Below are 15,569 nucleotides of genomic sequence, written 5' to 3'. Positions count from 1 at the left end.
GGGAAGTGGTTGAGTCACCATCCCTGGAGGTATTTAAAAGAGGTTTGGATGAGGTGCTTAGGGACATGGTATAGTGGTGGTCTTGGTAGGGTTAGGTTTATGGTTGGACTCGATGATCTTAAAGGTCTTTTCCAACCTATACAATTCTGTGATTCTGTGATATTTAGTTAGTTTTATAACCTTCAGATTGTTAGGTGATTTTCCTCATAGAGGACTTGCGCATAAAAGAAGATGCATGTGCAGATGTGAATGTAATGTACATTTTTTGATTTTTAGTACAAGAAAAATATGCTTGAACTTTTTTTAATTATTTTTCTATTCTTCTGGATCTTGCTGTATTAGAACAGTGCTTACAACTCTGCTTTCTAGGAATATGTAAAATATATACATTCATTCTTAGAAAATGAATAGTTCAGTCACCAGTCTCTAGATATGGCCCTTTTGTCCTTGATCACTTGTTCCTCTACTCTGCTGTATGTTATTAATCAACTATGCATTACACAGTAGCTTTTTCTGTTGCATTGATGCCGTGGTGGTAAGAATCTTAGAGGTATGGAAACATACTAATATAATCTAGGGAATGCTTTAATAACAGTTATATAATTTTTAATGCTACATGGAAATATATTTTCAGTGATACATAGAAGAGTTTTGTAAAATAGAAAAGTTAATCTATGTGTGTAAGCTTCTTCCTAGACCGTTAGCTTAGTCCGTGAAATGTGCGACAGAAGGTGAGCTCAGCGCAGAGTTACTCACCTTGTTGTCCACCCTTTTTTATAGCATTTTGGAAAAAATTCCTGTTGCATTTCCTAAAACAGACCACCAGAAGAGCAGCTGAGGAAAATTCCAACCATGTCTTTCTCATAGCCCCTCTCTTACATCCTCTGACTGCTGCTGCAGCCCTGTTTTTTAAGTCTCTGCTGCTGCTTCCTCACTTTCTGTGTCCTTGAGCTGTTCTGCTTTTTCTTTTCCACTGGATGTTGATAGTGCACTCCAGGGATTAGGAATTGACGGTGGGAGCCTTTTGGGCTGATCTCAAAGGCTGATAGGGCACTGGCAGTGGTGACTACAGTGGAAGCAACTGCAGCAGAGAGAAACTGGATTTCTACTTGGCCAGTTAGCTATTTTTGGGTATTTTTTGTTATTTGGGGTTTTGGTTTTTGGTAGGGTTTTTTCCCCTTTTCCTACAGATTGGAGAGAACTGGTGTGTATAGGAAATTAAGGGGAAAAAGAGGGAGAATTATAAAATCTGTATCTATCTTTTCAAATACTTACTGCCTTGAACAGATGATGAGGGCTTCCCTCCCCCCCCCTTCTGAAATGGAATTCCAGTAAAAATTCAGGATGCCTCCATGTGGCCTAAGCTCCAGGTTTGACTTAACTCTGCATCTTTTCTTTCAATTTCTGCAAATGTCAGGTTTGGTTCGTACAGATACGGTATAGGGGAAAGTGGTTTGCTAGCATCCGATTACTGGTGGGCAGGCGCTAACAGGATTGTCATATGCACAGCCACGTTTGATTTACATTTTATTTCAGAGTGGTTTTGGGTACGTTTCCATTTCAAAATATTTACTTTTCTACTTTGAATGATTACAGCAGTTACTTATAGGCAAAAAGTCAATCCGCACTCCTATTTACCAAGTGCTGGCGCTAAAATTTCAGCATTGAGTCAAAGCAAAGCAGGTCGTAGGCAAAGATGCTCAGGGTTGAATGAGTCTTTCCTTTTTAAATGAAGGAATGGACTGTATTATTTTGTGGAAATTCCACTCCGTGAGGATTGCTTCTTCAGAGAGCCAAAGTGCTACTGTTAAAGATGGTTTGCAAGAGCAGACAACAGATTGACTGCCAGAGCAAAGCGGCAGGAAAAGTTGGTGGGAACAACCACATGCAATCAAAATAAAATCTGTTACTGTCTTCTTTTTTTTTTTTCCTTTTTTATTTTTTTGTGTGGGGTGTGTGTAAGACATGCTTCGAATCATTTTCCTGGTAGGTAAAAGCACAGTGGGAAATGGTTGTGTGGCTTTGAGAGATGCTCTGGAAATACTGTCGTGTTTTTTGGGAAAACCTGTTGACCTGAGTGGAAACCTCATGACGGCATCCTGCCCAGGCAGAGCAGGAAAACTGCAGCTGCTGCCGGGTCCTCTTGTGCTGCGGAGGGAGGCAAAAGAATGTGAGAATGGGAGGTGAAAGATTCAAGATAGGCGCATTCCTCCTCAAGGGTGAGAGGAGCCAGGACAGCCCTCAGTCTGCGAGCAAGGCGATGCGCTGTGGCTTTGGAACGGGTAGAGCAAGGAATTTTTTGTTTGAGGGCATAAACTAAACCCTTGGTGAATTCCAGAGCGCAAGAGGAACAAACAAAATGTTGTGGTGAGTGTTTGAGCAACATACAGTTACAGAGATGTGAAATGGTGCTCAGAAGAAAGAAGCACACTGGGATCAAGGATAAGTTGGAGGCTGTGATGTCCGGGAGGTGTGAAGGGGGAAAGGTTCTTTGACAAAGAAAAGAAAGGATGTGTCTTCATGTTCATGTTGCAATTGCTGTGATTTCATATCAAGTTGCTAGAAATTTTTTATGTTGTTTTGCCTGTCACTTTCTTTTATTGCTAGTATTCCAGTTCGGACCTATTTTGACAGGGGCATCATCTGCATGACTAAAGCAATTCTAAATATGAAAAAAAATGCTCCCTACCTCATTAATATTCAAACAAACCCAAAACAAACCAGCCCCAAACCCAGAACACCCATGTGAAGTGTGTATTACAAACCCAGTGATACCTATGTGTGATGTGTGGAGGGTGGGAGTTAGATTCAATATGCCTGTTATGTGATTTAGAATTATTATCTATATCTATAAAATTAAAGCAATTTATGGAACTGATGAAATGAATATTCAAGTTCTGTGATAGTACTCTTACTGTCATCTGGCTACATTACTGCTGTCTGTCTGGATGGTTGCGTAAAAGGATACAGTACCTTTGAACTAGACCATTTGACCAAAAAATACTAATAATCTAAGAGTGTTGGTTATGCTATGAAAACATTGGAATTCTTAGATAATAGCTGTTTAATGAAGTTAATGGGAGCTTTTGTCCTAATAGTAAGTCAGCATGAGATAATACGAAGCTGTACTGATGCAGAAGGTTATTGTTCTTTTGAAAGGGGTTTCAGATGACTTCACCAGGGGATTTCTGGGGATGTTCCTCTGTGTATCTGTTGTAAAATAACAGCTCTGGTGCAGTGTAAATAAGGATAGTATGCTTCTTAATAGAAAGTATTTGTTTTGGACTTAAATCAGAACTTTATGATTACTTCTGTATTTTACAGAGATCTCATTTTCAAAAGTAAGTAAACAGGGAAAGTCATGGTGTTTTTGCAGCATTAAAATTTATAGTTGCATTTTCTGTCAGAGAAATAGTTTTAAAAGAGAGTAGACAATAAAAAGACATGACAGTATTTTCTTCCTTTCTTGATGTTCTGTAGAGCAGGTGAAGTGCATCTAAGGTATTTGGCATGATGAGATTTGTTCACATTGCTGACACAGACTAAAGGAAAGGTCCCCCTCGCTCCCCCCGCCGTGGTCCTTTCTGTGGCTGTGGCATCCACACTGTTTGCAGTGTATCCTGTGGAAGGAGTGAGATGACACTGGTCAAACATGAGGGTAATGTTAGACTGTCAGATCCCAAACTTTTTTGCTCATGGCCATCTGGCCTCTCTAGGTCCATGCCGCCATGCCTGCTTCCTTTTGCTGGTATGGATGATGCTGTTCACTGCTCTGCTGCTGCCACGGCATTTGCGGGTACCTGTGGCACAGGGTGTGAGGGGAAGGGAAGGGAACCAGCAGGACTTGCCTCTTGGGAAAGCTGGGACTCCCTATGCAACCCCTGCCTCGTGGGGATCCTCATCTGCCTCTGCAGCCATGGAGCTGTCCCATGCGTGACCATCAGTCCATGTACCTTCTCACCTGCTTGGGTATAGATGAATATTGAGGGGATAACTTAGTGATAAAGCTACAGCTTTCTGAATTTTTCATAAAAAGTATTTAAGCTAGGTAAAAAAAGTACTTTGGGACATCTTGTTCCATTTATTTTTTAAGACTATTCTCCATAGAAATCACTGGAGAGTTCTTAAAACAGATGGCCCAGTGTGGGCCATTGTAATGCAATTTTCTTTGTAAAGTGCTGTGTCCCAGGGCAAATTTACCACAAATGGAGCAATCATGATGTCCCATAAAAGAGAAGACGTGTTTTTGCAACTTTTGATATATCTAAAAAATATGCATAACTCTGCTGACTCTGCCAAGCAAGCAAAGCTTGCTATTTTCAGTAAAGTGTTTTTGGGCTTTTGGAATATTTTGAAACTGCTAGTACAGTAACTGCTTTGACTATTCAGGAAAACTTTGTACATCCAAAATTTTAAACATCAATACATACAGTATTATCTGGAATTATGACTAGCAAGAAGACATGTTAGATCTCTCTCCCCTTGAAGTTTTTGGCAGAAAAATAATAAACATTTTTTGTTAATATTATTTACTGGAACTTTTTATAGTTAATATGTATAGATTTTAAAGCCATACAGTAAAGGAATACTGTATAGATATCAAAATAGAAATACTTAAGAGTCATCTCTCTGGTTCACTACTAATCAGTGTAAGTATCTATCTCATCTATTATCTGTGCCAACTTGGACTTAGTAATTAATTAAGCAACACTGTTGTGAGAGGTCTGCTACCATTATTGGTGACACCTGTTATTAAAAGGGCTAGATAAATTTCATGAATAATTAAAATAGGAGAGAAACATGCAAAACAATGTGAAAGTTTACTTATTTTCATCAGAATATTCTGATGTATCTATACAGAAATATATATGTTCATAATTTCACCTTTATCATAGGTAGGTTTCTAAAATACTAACAAGATATAATAGCAATAATGTTCGGTATACTTATCCTGAAGAAAAATGAAAATAGGAAACATACAATTATGTTGTACGTATATTTACAACAGGATATTTTTACAGTGAATTTTGTAGGTATACTAAATCCATGTATTCAATTCTTTTAACATGCCAAAAGAAATAACTTGCTTATTTTAGTTGTGCCAATTTAAGAAATGTAAGCTAAATCTAGTGATGCAATTGGTGCCTGGGAACCTTGAGGACTTGAAACTGCTAGTAAATGTTAGAGATCTATAATAATCTCTTGAATAAGCTTTTGTGTATCTGAGGTCAGAGTCTGAAAAAGGCTAAATGCACTGAATTCTCACTTGCTTCTGAAAACAGAGTATTTGGCATTTTGCAGTTTTGTATTCCAAGTAGCAGCAGCTTTTTCTTAATTTCTCTTTACTCTGCTTAAGGCGTATACCTTTTGCCCCCTGAAGGGCAAAGACAGCGCAGCAGTTAAGATTTGAGACTAGGTGATCCGTATTTGGTTTGTGCCCTAAGGCATATTGCTCAGCATCTCCATCTTCCTTTTATTTAGGGTGCTTTTACTGGGACAAAGAAGTGGATACATTAGGAGCGTTTCTGGCCTTTGGGGTGTAGGCTCAGGCCCTGGCCGCCTCCTCCCAGCACCATTTTGGATAGGGCTTGGGCTTGCGCTGGCCCACCGTGCAAAAGGAATGGAGCTGCTGGAACTGGGTGGGAGCCGTGACATTTTCCAGCCAGGTCCCCAGTGTGGGTGACTGGAAAACCAGGACCCTGGGGCAAACCACAGTACACATGCTCAAGTAATTTGAAAACAGCCACAGATTTCCAGAGTAGTGACATTATTAGACATACGTAGTTAAATCTGTAAGTGGTAATGTTTCCTCGGCAGTATCTACTTCCTTTGAACTACTTTTGTTTTAAGTAATGGTGTGTTAACTAAAGCTAGCCGTACATGAGAGACAGGGAATTTTAATTGAAATTCTGTGGTTTGGGTAATTAGATATCGATGATAATTTTTATAATCTATAGCTTTATTCTAAGTTATTAAATACTTTTTTTAGGCATTTAGACTTAAATTTACCAATTCAAACTTGATAGGACAGACAAAAATAAAGCTCTTAAGAAGTAGGACTGTTTTATTGACTTACATAAATTAGCACTGTTTGTGTGTTTAAATATATTCAGTTACAGATCTCAGTTCAGTTCCTGACTTTTCCACACGCTTCCTGTGTGATAGCGAGCAAATTATTTGAGAACAAATGTTTCAGTGTGTCTAGTGAATTTGAAATGCAATAATTAATGCCAGCTGAGATCTAGCCACTTTTTAAAATTCAGCACTAGGTCTATATTCATTTTGAGGAATTTCAGTTCTCCACTTACTTTCTGTAGAGTGAGATATTTGTCTTTCTCTTATTTTCTAGTCCTTGTACTTAAAAGTAAGCGGGTCAGTCCCTTGTGTATGTTGTACTGTCAGCGATATAGTCAATCTTATCTCCGTTTTTGCTTTTATAATACAAGCACATAATAATAACATAGTTAGTATTTACTTGACATTTTTCATCTGTTCTATTGGTCAAGCCAGCTTGTAAAGAATGAGCAGAAAAATGAAGTGTATTTAGGCACTGTTGGACATCAGAGTGCAGACATTCCAGTTTGGGTCAGAAAAGCAACGTAGAGCGCAGGCTACATAGTCCCAGTTGCCCAGTTCAGCTCAGCTCTGGGATTTCTGCCTACGCAGTCTAAGCAGCTAAGTCTAAACAATAGTATCTCAAATTTTGAATCGGAGATTTGCATGGATGCACTTGACCTGATATGGATGACCTTTCTCTGTGGTGGTTTTTTATTTTTGTTTGCCTTTTCTTCTTGTGGCTAATAGTCATCCTTTGTTCTTGGGTAAAACAACATGTTACTTGGCATGCCTCAAATGATAAAACAGAGGGGCTAACTGTCTTTTGATTTAGTGCAAATATAAGCAAAAAGAAATTAATTAATTATAAAAGTTGCTGGGGTACAGCAAACCACTTCTGTGAATATCCATTGGAACTTATGAATAAGTTAATTTTAAAGGCATTTTATCTTTTTGAGGATGGCGGGTTTATGAGGCTTTAGTTGATCTTTGGTGAATGTGCTCAGAAGGTGAACTTCTGTTTCATTAGTAAGTATAACTTTATCATTTAAAAAATAATCTTTGGAAAAAGAACTGCTCATGGAACAGTTTTAAATAACAAATAGAATACTTTTTCTCTTTCTTTTTTTAAATGTCATGAGCTATACCAAAATAGGATGACCTTAGTAAACTGAGTGACTTACAGATCACGTAGCTGTGATATTCTTGAGATATAAAGAGGATGCAAGTGGAGTAAACTTTTTTAGGCTTATTTCATATGTAGAAGAATTCAGTTGTGCATGTTTTAATACGAAACAGGTGAAAGGACTGACTCATAAATAACAAATCATTTAGTAAAGTGAAACACTATTATTTCTATTAACATAACTTTTTAAAATTCACATGTTCTCTAATTGATGAAAGTGAGTTCTCCGTGGGTGGCTCCTGGGATGAGTGTTATACATGTAGATCCTGTGCCTGTGGATAAGAGTAGACCACACAAAGAACTTTGGAAAATCTCTTCATAGATCAATTCAGGATGGAACAATAGAGAATAGTTCTTAACCCCTAAAAAATCTGCTTGTTTTTAAAAAAAATATTTGCATTTATATTTTCTCTTGCAAGATTTCAATGGAATCCAAGCTCTGTAATATACATATTTCATATACAGTCTTCTTATAAAACATCTAGACCTTTAGTGATGACTTTGTACAAGTAGATGGAAGAGGAACTACTACAGTGGTTACTGACTAGGTACAGACTGAGCTATATAAAGCAATTACCGGATAAAAATGTTGAAAAACAATGAAAAATGAAATGTGACTTAACAAGCCTGTGCCTATTCATAAGTAACAAGGTTTTCCTTCATAGTTTCTCTCTAGTTATGGAAAGCTGAGCATAAACCTTGTAGGTAATTTTGCAATTTGCAGGATCACGTAGAAGTTCTACAGGGCCGATTTTTTAACTTTTTTAGTTATCAGTGTAAATGAAATTTTGAACATTTCAGTTTGAGACACCTTTGTTCCAGTGAGTAGACCTTCAGTTGGCTTAAGATAGTTACACACGCAAGTTCTAAATGTGAAGTTGTAGGATCATAAAGTTTGAAGTAAAGGAAACAATTTAAAGGGACTTGAGCTTCTGACTTGCAATGCATCAAGTGCAGTGTGTGCATCCCAGTGCTTCATTGGAGAAACTAACAAAACCAGCAAAACAGATTACAGGTTGAAAGCAGAAAGACTTTTATAGATATGAAATAGTGTAATAGGTACAGGTTTGCAGTTGTTTGTAATTAGTGCTGCTGCTACAGAAGATAAGAATATACATTCATGGAGGCAGTACATCTGTAGTTAGTATTAGCAGCAGTGGTAGCACTCTTATCCGATACCTCTGTTCTGTGTGGGAGTGGAGTCCAGAAGATTGAATTATGTAATTATTCCACTTATAGAAGAACAAATGTAGTGTTACCAAGCTGCCATCCATTTTATTTTATTTTATTTTTTGTCACTGAAGAGGAATTCTTTAACAATTTAAGCACAGAAACAAAAATGAATTGTTTAGTTTCTTTTTTGTTTTTGTGTATTTATTCTGCTTTCCTTACTTTATCACCCCCTTTGATTTCTGGCTTTTCATTAGTTACCATACTCTAATACGTAAGTCTTTTTGATGTAAGGCTTAAAAATACTGTCAGAATGGACTATGTTTTTTTTTCCTTTCCTCACTAGATATGTGTGTGTGTGTGTGTGTATATATATATATTTTTTTTTTTAAAGGGAAGCAAAAGCTAATATATCAAACATTGTGTATCTTTTGCTTTTTAAAGCTATGGTAAAAAGGAATTGCACAGAAGATGATTAATTGTTTTCAAGTGACAATGTTTATGATTCAGAAGTATACATATAGACAATTTTTAGTTTATGGCAAATATAGTAATAGCAAAAGAAGGATGACCTATGCTAGAAGATGTCTAGTGCTGTAAAAGGTGTTCCGATATGGAGATAGAGATTATTGAATACTTGTTTGGCTCTTGACTACAATTTGTGGATAATTTTAAGACTCTCTTGGGAAAATCCTGTAGGTCCCCAGTGGAATTGCCGAGGATGAGGAAACACAAGCGTCAACATTTAGCAAAGTCAGGGGAAATAGTTTCAAATTTCAAGCTACAGTCTTATAAAGTGAGTTCAGCTTTGCATTCAACAACTGCCTATGTAAGGCAAATTGCTCACTGGAGTCTCGTAAGAACTTCACATGTTTATCCTGTGTCTCTTTTCAGGTAATTCTGAGCATGTTTTATAACTGTATTCTAAACAGGCTGTTCCCAAGTTTATCGGTAGTATAGGCAAAAAGAACTGTCAGGTGGCAAAATTGGACATTTGTCTTCACAGGCTCATGAGGACAGGTGATGCTGTCACCCTCAAGATGTCGGAGGGGCGGAGTGCCACCAGTGGCCCCCCCAACAGTATGTTCAGCAGTCTATAGACAAAACAAGCAAAACCAAAACCAAATCCTGAAGGATACGTGTGTGCGGTCCAGACCTGCAATAGGATACTATCTACCCTTTTGTCTCAAACTATATAATAACGTAGAGTTAAGTTAAACTCAAAATTGATCTTAACCTATACCTAGCTTGAAATTTCCTGCATCTGTTCTCAGCCTTGAGGAGAGGCTTCTGTGTCTGAAAGCTTCATGCGTTAGAAAATATTTTGCTACTTTCTGCCAGTCCCACATTTCTCCTGTCTTTAGATTCTCATACTTACAATAGCAATAACGTTAGTGCCAAGGACTACTGTGTAAAAACATAAGCTAAATCTGAGAAGAATTAATTGCAACATTTAGAGAGAGAAAATAATTAGGTAGAACTCCAGAGAAAAACATACTAGAAAAAGATAACAGAAATGCAAAGCCTTTCTCCAGAGAAAAAATATTTTAAAAATGCAAGCATAATATAAGCTAGCTCAGCCAAAAAATTCCCAAGGGAAAGAGGAGACAGGATCAACTTTTTCTTTTTTCTTCCCTTAAGATGGGAAAAACACAGGGAAACACAAATTAACAAAAGTAAGATTTTGTATTGAAAGCTGAACACCATGGAAAAAGAACACAAACTTAAGTTGCATAAAAGTGCAATTATATACCTTTGTCAATTAGAAGTGCAATTAAATACCAATTTTTAGTTGTTGGAATATTGGCATTTGTTAGCTGCAAAGCATTCTGGAGACAGCTTAACATGTTTAAAACGGTGGTGCTTAGGATGGAGTCTTTGGATGAAAGGCTGAACATTTGCAATGTAACACCTTAATATCCTGGAATCAGCAGGTGGAGGACAGAAATTTCACTGTCATCTTCTCATATTCCTCTGAAAAAATAGTACAGTTAACCATGAGGAGGTGGTGGTGTCCCGTCTGAAAGATGGGTCAGTGCATTAAAGTTGTGTCTTTACAACTCTAAGTCTGTCTGAGTGGGATGGACAGATGGACAGACAAATGAAGGACCCTCAGTCAGGAAATGCACTTCTATCGCTGGCCAAATCTCTTGTGTGTAGTTCCACAAGTGCCAGTTCTCTGTCTCAGTTTAGTCAATGGCAGTATATAACCTGTAGAAAAACTGATAAGGATATAAGGTGAGATGAGAGGCTTGAGGTATGTTTATGCTGTTGAAAGAGATGAGGCCAAGCTGCCCTTAAGTAGTAGTTCCAGGTACTGAGAGCTGTGAAACTGTGACAGCACGGACATGGACTTCAGCGTTGCTTGGGCGTGTGCGCAGGAGGTCGGGCAGGGGTGCGGAGCCTGCCCTGGTGCTCATGGTGCTGGGCCGACTTGGCCACTCGCTTCTGGCTTTGCTTCAGTAAAACTGCCTCACACGTGCTCCACTTGCTCATCCATGCCTCTGGTGGCAGTGTGGACGTGCCATCAGAGCAAGTGCTAGGAACACACAAGTGGCGATGTTCACAGAGCCTTCACAAACCTGGAAATTATCGTCTGCGTGTCCAGAGAAGGGCAATGAATCTGGTGAAGGGTCTAGAGCACAAGTCTTATGAGGAGCGGCTGAGGGAACTGGGGTTGTTTAGTCTGGAGAAGAGGAGGCTGAGGGGAGACCTTATCGCTCTCTACAACTACCTGAAAGGAGGCTGTAGAGAGGTGGGGGTCGGTCTCTTCTCCCAGGTAACAAGTGATAGGATGAGAGGGAATGGCCTCAAGTTGCGCCAGGGGTGGTTTAGACTGGATATTAGGAACTTTTACTTCACTGAAAGGGCTATCAAGCATTGGAACAGGCTGCCCAGGGAAGTGGTTGAGTCACCATCCCTGGAGGTATTTAAAAGAGGTTTGGATGAGGTGCTTAGGGACATGGTGTAGTGGTGGGCTTGGTAGTGTTAGGTTTATGGTTGGACTCGATGATCTTAAAGGTCTTTTCCAACCTATACGATTCTGTGATTCTGTGATTCTGTCTCCTTGGAGCTAAATTTGAACAGGTCAGGAACTGTGTGGGTGAACAGGAAATAGTAGTTTGAGATGCTGCTGCCATCACGTATGTACCTGTGGCTGCAGGTGTGCATTCCTGTAGGCAAGGGCCCATCCCACTTTATGATATCCCTTTTGGTAGCTCACTATCACTGAAGTCTTTTATAGTAAAACTAATGAATAAATATGAAACTGTTTGTAGTTGTCTAGAAGGCCCCACACTATCCCAGTGGATAGTGACGTAGTGCCGGCTAGTCATATGCCAGGACTACAATAATTTAATCAACTTCTGCATGTAGCATTCTCCCTAGGGAAAAAAGAAAAAAAAAATATCCAGCTAGTAGAAAACAACACAGCATTAACTTCTGCTATGAAATCCATTACTCTGCCTGCTAACCTGATCTCTATTCTCTGTACAGATTTCCTACTGAAGATTAAATCAAGTTCAAATTCTCACAAGTTATTTGAAAGGAACTCCAGTGCCCTGTTCCCAGTTTATTTTAAAAGTGCATAAAGCTTTGGAATGAGGACAGCAGTTAACAAATCTTTTCCTCGAGCGCAGTGGAACATTTTTGTCAGAAGACTAAAGCACAGCTCTTCAAAGGCTTATTTCTGAGCATGAAGTAGGAATTTCTGCTGTAGGAAATTAAGGATCATCAGAAATCTTCCCCAGTTGTAAATTACACTTTTCAGCTTTGCCTTCCTCTAATGTAATCACCCCTAGAGCACCTAAATGTGGAGAGATTAATTAAACCCAACAATTAAACCAAAAAACCCCTGTAGCTTATTACCAACAAAAGTTAATTGTTACGCAGAATTTACAGTTCATCCCATGAGAGGGAATGGTAAGAAAAGAGGAAGACCACGTGGCAGATGATAGTCGAAGAGCTTAACACTCTGCTAATACGGGCTCAGATACTTGTGGTGCCAGTTGTGGGGAGATCTATGTAGAGTTCACACCGAGGGGTGCACTTCTGGAGCTGGCTTTCTTGGGAAGGTGGTAGATGCACGCTTTGGAAGGCAGAGGTTGCCCCTAAAATGTTTATTCTGTGATGTTCTAAGTTTTGGAGGAGTTTTTGGTGGATATATAGAAATAGTAGTGGGTGGCATGGAAAGAATTCTGATTAATCCTCTCTACAGAGTGATTTATCCCATGGACAGCCAAATGTGCTGTATTACAGAGAACTTCCTGCAGATTACATAGTTATACCTATCAGATCCTGTGCTGTCTGTCCCAGATTGCTTTGTTCCATTTATTAAAGAATACCAGTCATAAGCCTTAGTGATTCAGCCTTATTTTAAAGCTTTTAATATTCAAATTGTGTGTTTTTGAAATTCACCAATTTCAAAATGCTAACAGCTGTCTGGAAATGTTTCTGTTTGAACAGTTTATTGTCTGTTTTTTGGTGGGGTCAATTTTTGTGGGTTTTTTTTGTTTGTTTTGTTTCCCTCTCCTAGTTTCAATATGTTTATAATCAATCACTTATACAATCAAAATAATATACAGTGTGATCATTTAGTCATAATTAGTACCAAATTTTAATGGCCCTATGGACAAATTTGCTTGTCTAGTCATTGATGTGAAATGATAAGATGGATGACTAACTCCTCAAATTTCCTTTTTAAATTTTCACTTTTTAAAATATATTTTCCTAAAATTGTTATTGAGAAGTTTTTAACATTGTGAACAGGTCTGTGACTCTCACTTAGAGAAGATTTTTGAATTATGTACTGCTTCTCTCATAAGCCTAGAATAAATTCCAGACTGAAAAGGTGTCAGTTTATTTTTAGTTTATTCAGTTATATTATTTAAAGCAAGAAGAAAGCCTTTATAAACCTATGATGCATCAGCACATATATGTTCTGCTATTTCCTTGTCCCACATTCTCCTTAGGTTTCATTTATTTCAATATTTCTTTTAGTGAAGAAAACACTAAGCAATTTGAATATAGTTCTTCTGACTTGGTAGATAATTAGTGTAGCAACTTGGAAATAGCAAGCCTAGGAGTTAGAAAAATTTAAGATCTATCTGAAGTTGCTTTTAAAGTAGTCATGTGATAAGGTACATGAAGAGCAAAGTAAAAAATGTAATTAAAAATGTATGCCTGTATTTTAAATGTAAGTAACTGTATTCAGTGGTGTTGCTATCTTGCATTCTGATCAGTTTTTATCGGCGCTCAGTTTTTGTTGCTGATATTTCTCACTGTCACAAACTGTAGTATTGGTGAAATGTTTTCTCAAAGATTCAAGTATTCTGCTTATCCTATCAAAATGGTTTTTGTGCTGCATGTATTCCCAGTGTTTACTGATATATTCCATATAAATAATTTGAGGAAGTGAATTTGAATAATTACTTCTCTGAGGAATACAGTCCATATCTTTGTATTAAAATTTAAATGGATGTTTTTACATGCCCCAGACTACTACACCTGGGGATAAAGGAGTCAGGAAAACATGCATGCTTTTGAGTTGTGTTGAAGTCACTCTTTTAAAGGGAGAGATTTTCAGCTTGGTAAGCAAATCTTCACTGATATCAGTGTATCAATGTTTAGAGTTTATATTTCAGAATTATGTTCATTTACGTCAGTAAGCATCCTTTGCTAAATTGAAAAAGAATGTGTACTACTAAAATGACTTCAGGTATGCTAAACACTGTGAAAAACAAGAGGATGTTGTTATGTAAAATATGCAATTTATGTAGGAAAAGGCTGTTGTGTTTTGATATGGGGCTCTTTTTTTTTTTTTTTCATCCATGCTGTTAATCCAACAGCAATTATAAATAATCATAATACTTCTGTATTTGAGAGTAAAGAATTCAGAATTGTGATTAGCAGATGCTTTTGATTGGATATTTTTTCCCCCAAAACTCTTCAGAATAAACTTTCAACTATGCAAATTTGGAGTATTTCTGACATTAGAGGCATTATTTTTACAAAGTGTAAAATGAATTGCAGGAATACCTACACAAATTGTCTTGTATATCTGTACATAACGCCTGCATTTTCAAGAAATTAGTTGTGGTTTTTTTTTTTTTTTGTTCAGCTGTTTTGACAATAGCAACCTTAGTGGAGAGAATATCCTGAGGGTTCAATAGCAAGTGTGGTCCTTCAGTGCCCGGGAAATATTATGTACTTTGATCCTAACAGCTTAATTAATAGAGAATAAATAGTGCAATAGTGCATCATAATCCCTCATATATTAATGTTACGTAGATCTTAAAATACGATCACAAGAGAATATATTTTACACATGAAAGCTGAGTTGTTTTGGACAAGTGTTGATGAAATACGTACTTTTTCATTGTTTGCCAGAAATGACAGTTTTCAGCGCAAAGGTGCTTTGGTCTTGTCAGTAAAAAAGAACGTACTCGCTTTCTGAACTGGTTGCAGGAGTTAATAGAGAAAACTGGTTCATGTATATGTGTCAGCATGTGGTATCTGACATGCAAAAATTCTCCTTTGGATAATCCATGATATCACCCACATTGAAATCACAGGATTCAGCTAACTGTGGTGAAGGTGTAGGACCCAACTAAAGGAAATACCAAGTACATTCTGTACAGAAAAGTTCTTGAAAAGGGTAATTGCTTCAGCCTCCATAGCAATTAAGGTATAAAATATGCCGTGTTATTTATTCCTATTGTTCAGGCAAAAATCACTAATCAGTCACGTTGTGGAGAACTGTAGTTTCCCTGGAAGGAAACTTGTTTCCTTAGGGTTCATGTTCTTTCCCTCTCTTTTTTTTTTTCTTTTCTTTTTTTCCTTCTTTCCCTATGAAAACATAAGCATACTAAAACAGAGGGAAATGGGAGAAAAGGACTTTAAGGTCTCAGTCTTGTATAGCATGGAAGATGCTTACTTAAGATCTGTCATTTTGTCACCTGCACCCCTTTTTGCCATCAGCCTTACCCTGTGCCCCCTTTATGGAGTAACTGGCAATTAATGATGAAATTGTATGTGAGAAGTACATTATGTAGGGGCTGGTAGAAAGCAAAAAATGGCTGAGTAATTCCAAAAGCCAGTTTCTAGGCTGTTTTAGGTTTCCCTGTTAATGGTGAACACAGAAAAGTCCCTTAAGGCATAT

The sequence above is a fragment of the Mycteria americana genome, chromosome 2 (genome assembly GCF_035582795.1).
Source record: "Mycteria americana isolate JAX WOST 10 ecotype Jacksonville Zoo and Gardens chromosome 2, USCA_MyAme_1.0, whole genome shotgun sequence".
Classification (NCBI taxonomy): Eukaryota; Metazoa; Chordata; class Aves; order Ciconiiformes; family Ciconiidae; genus Mycteria; species Mycteria americana.
This window is presented reverse-complemented; position numbering follows the sequence as displayed.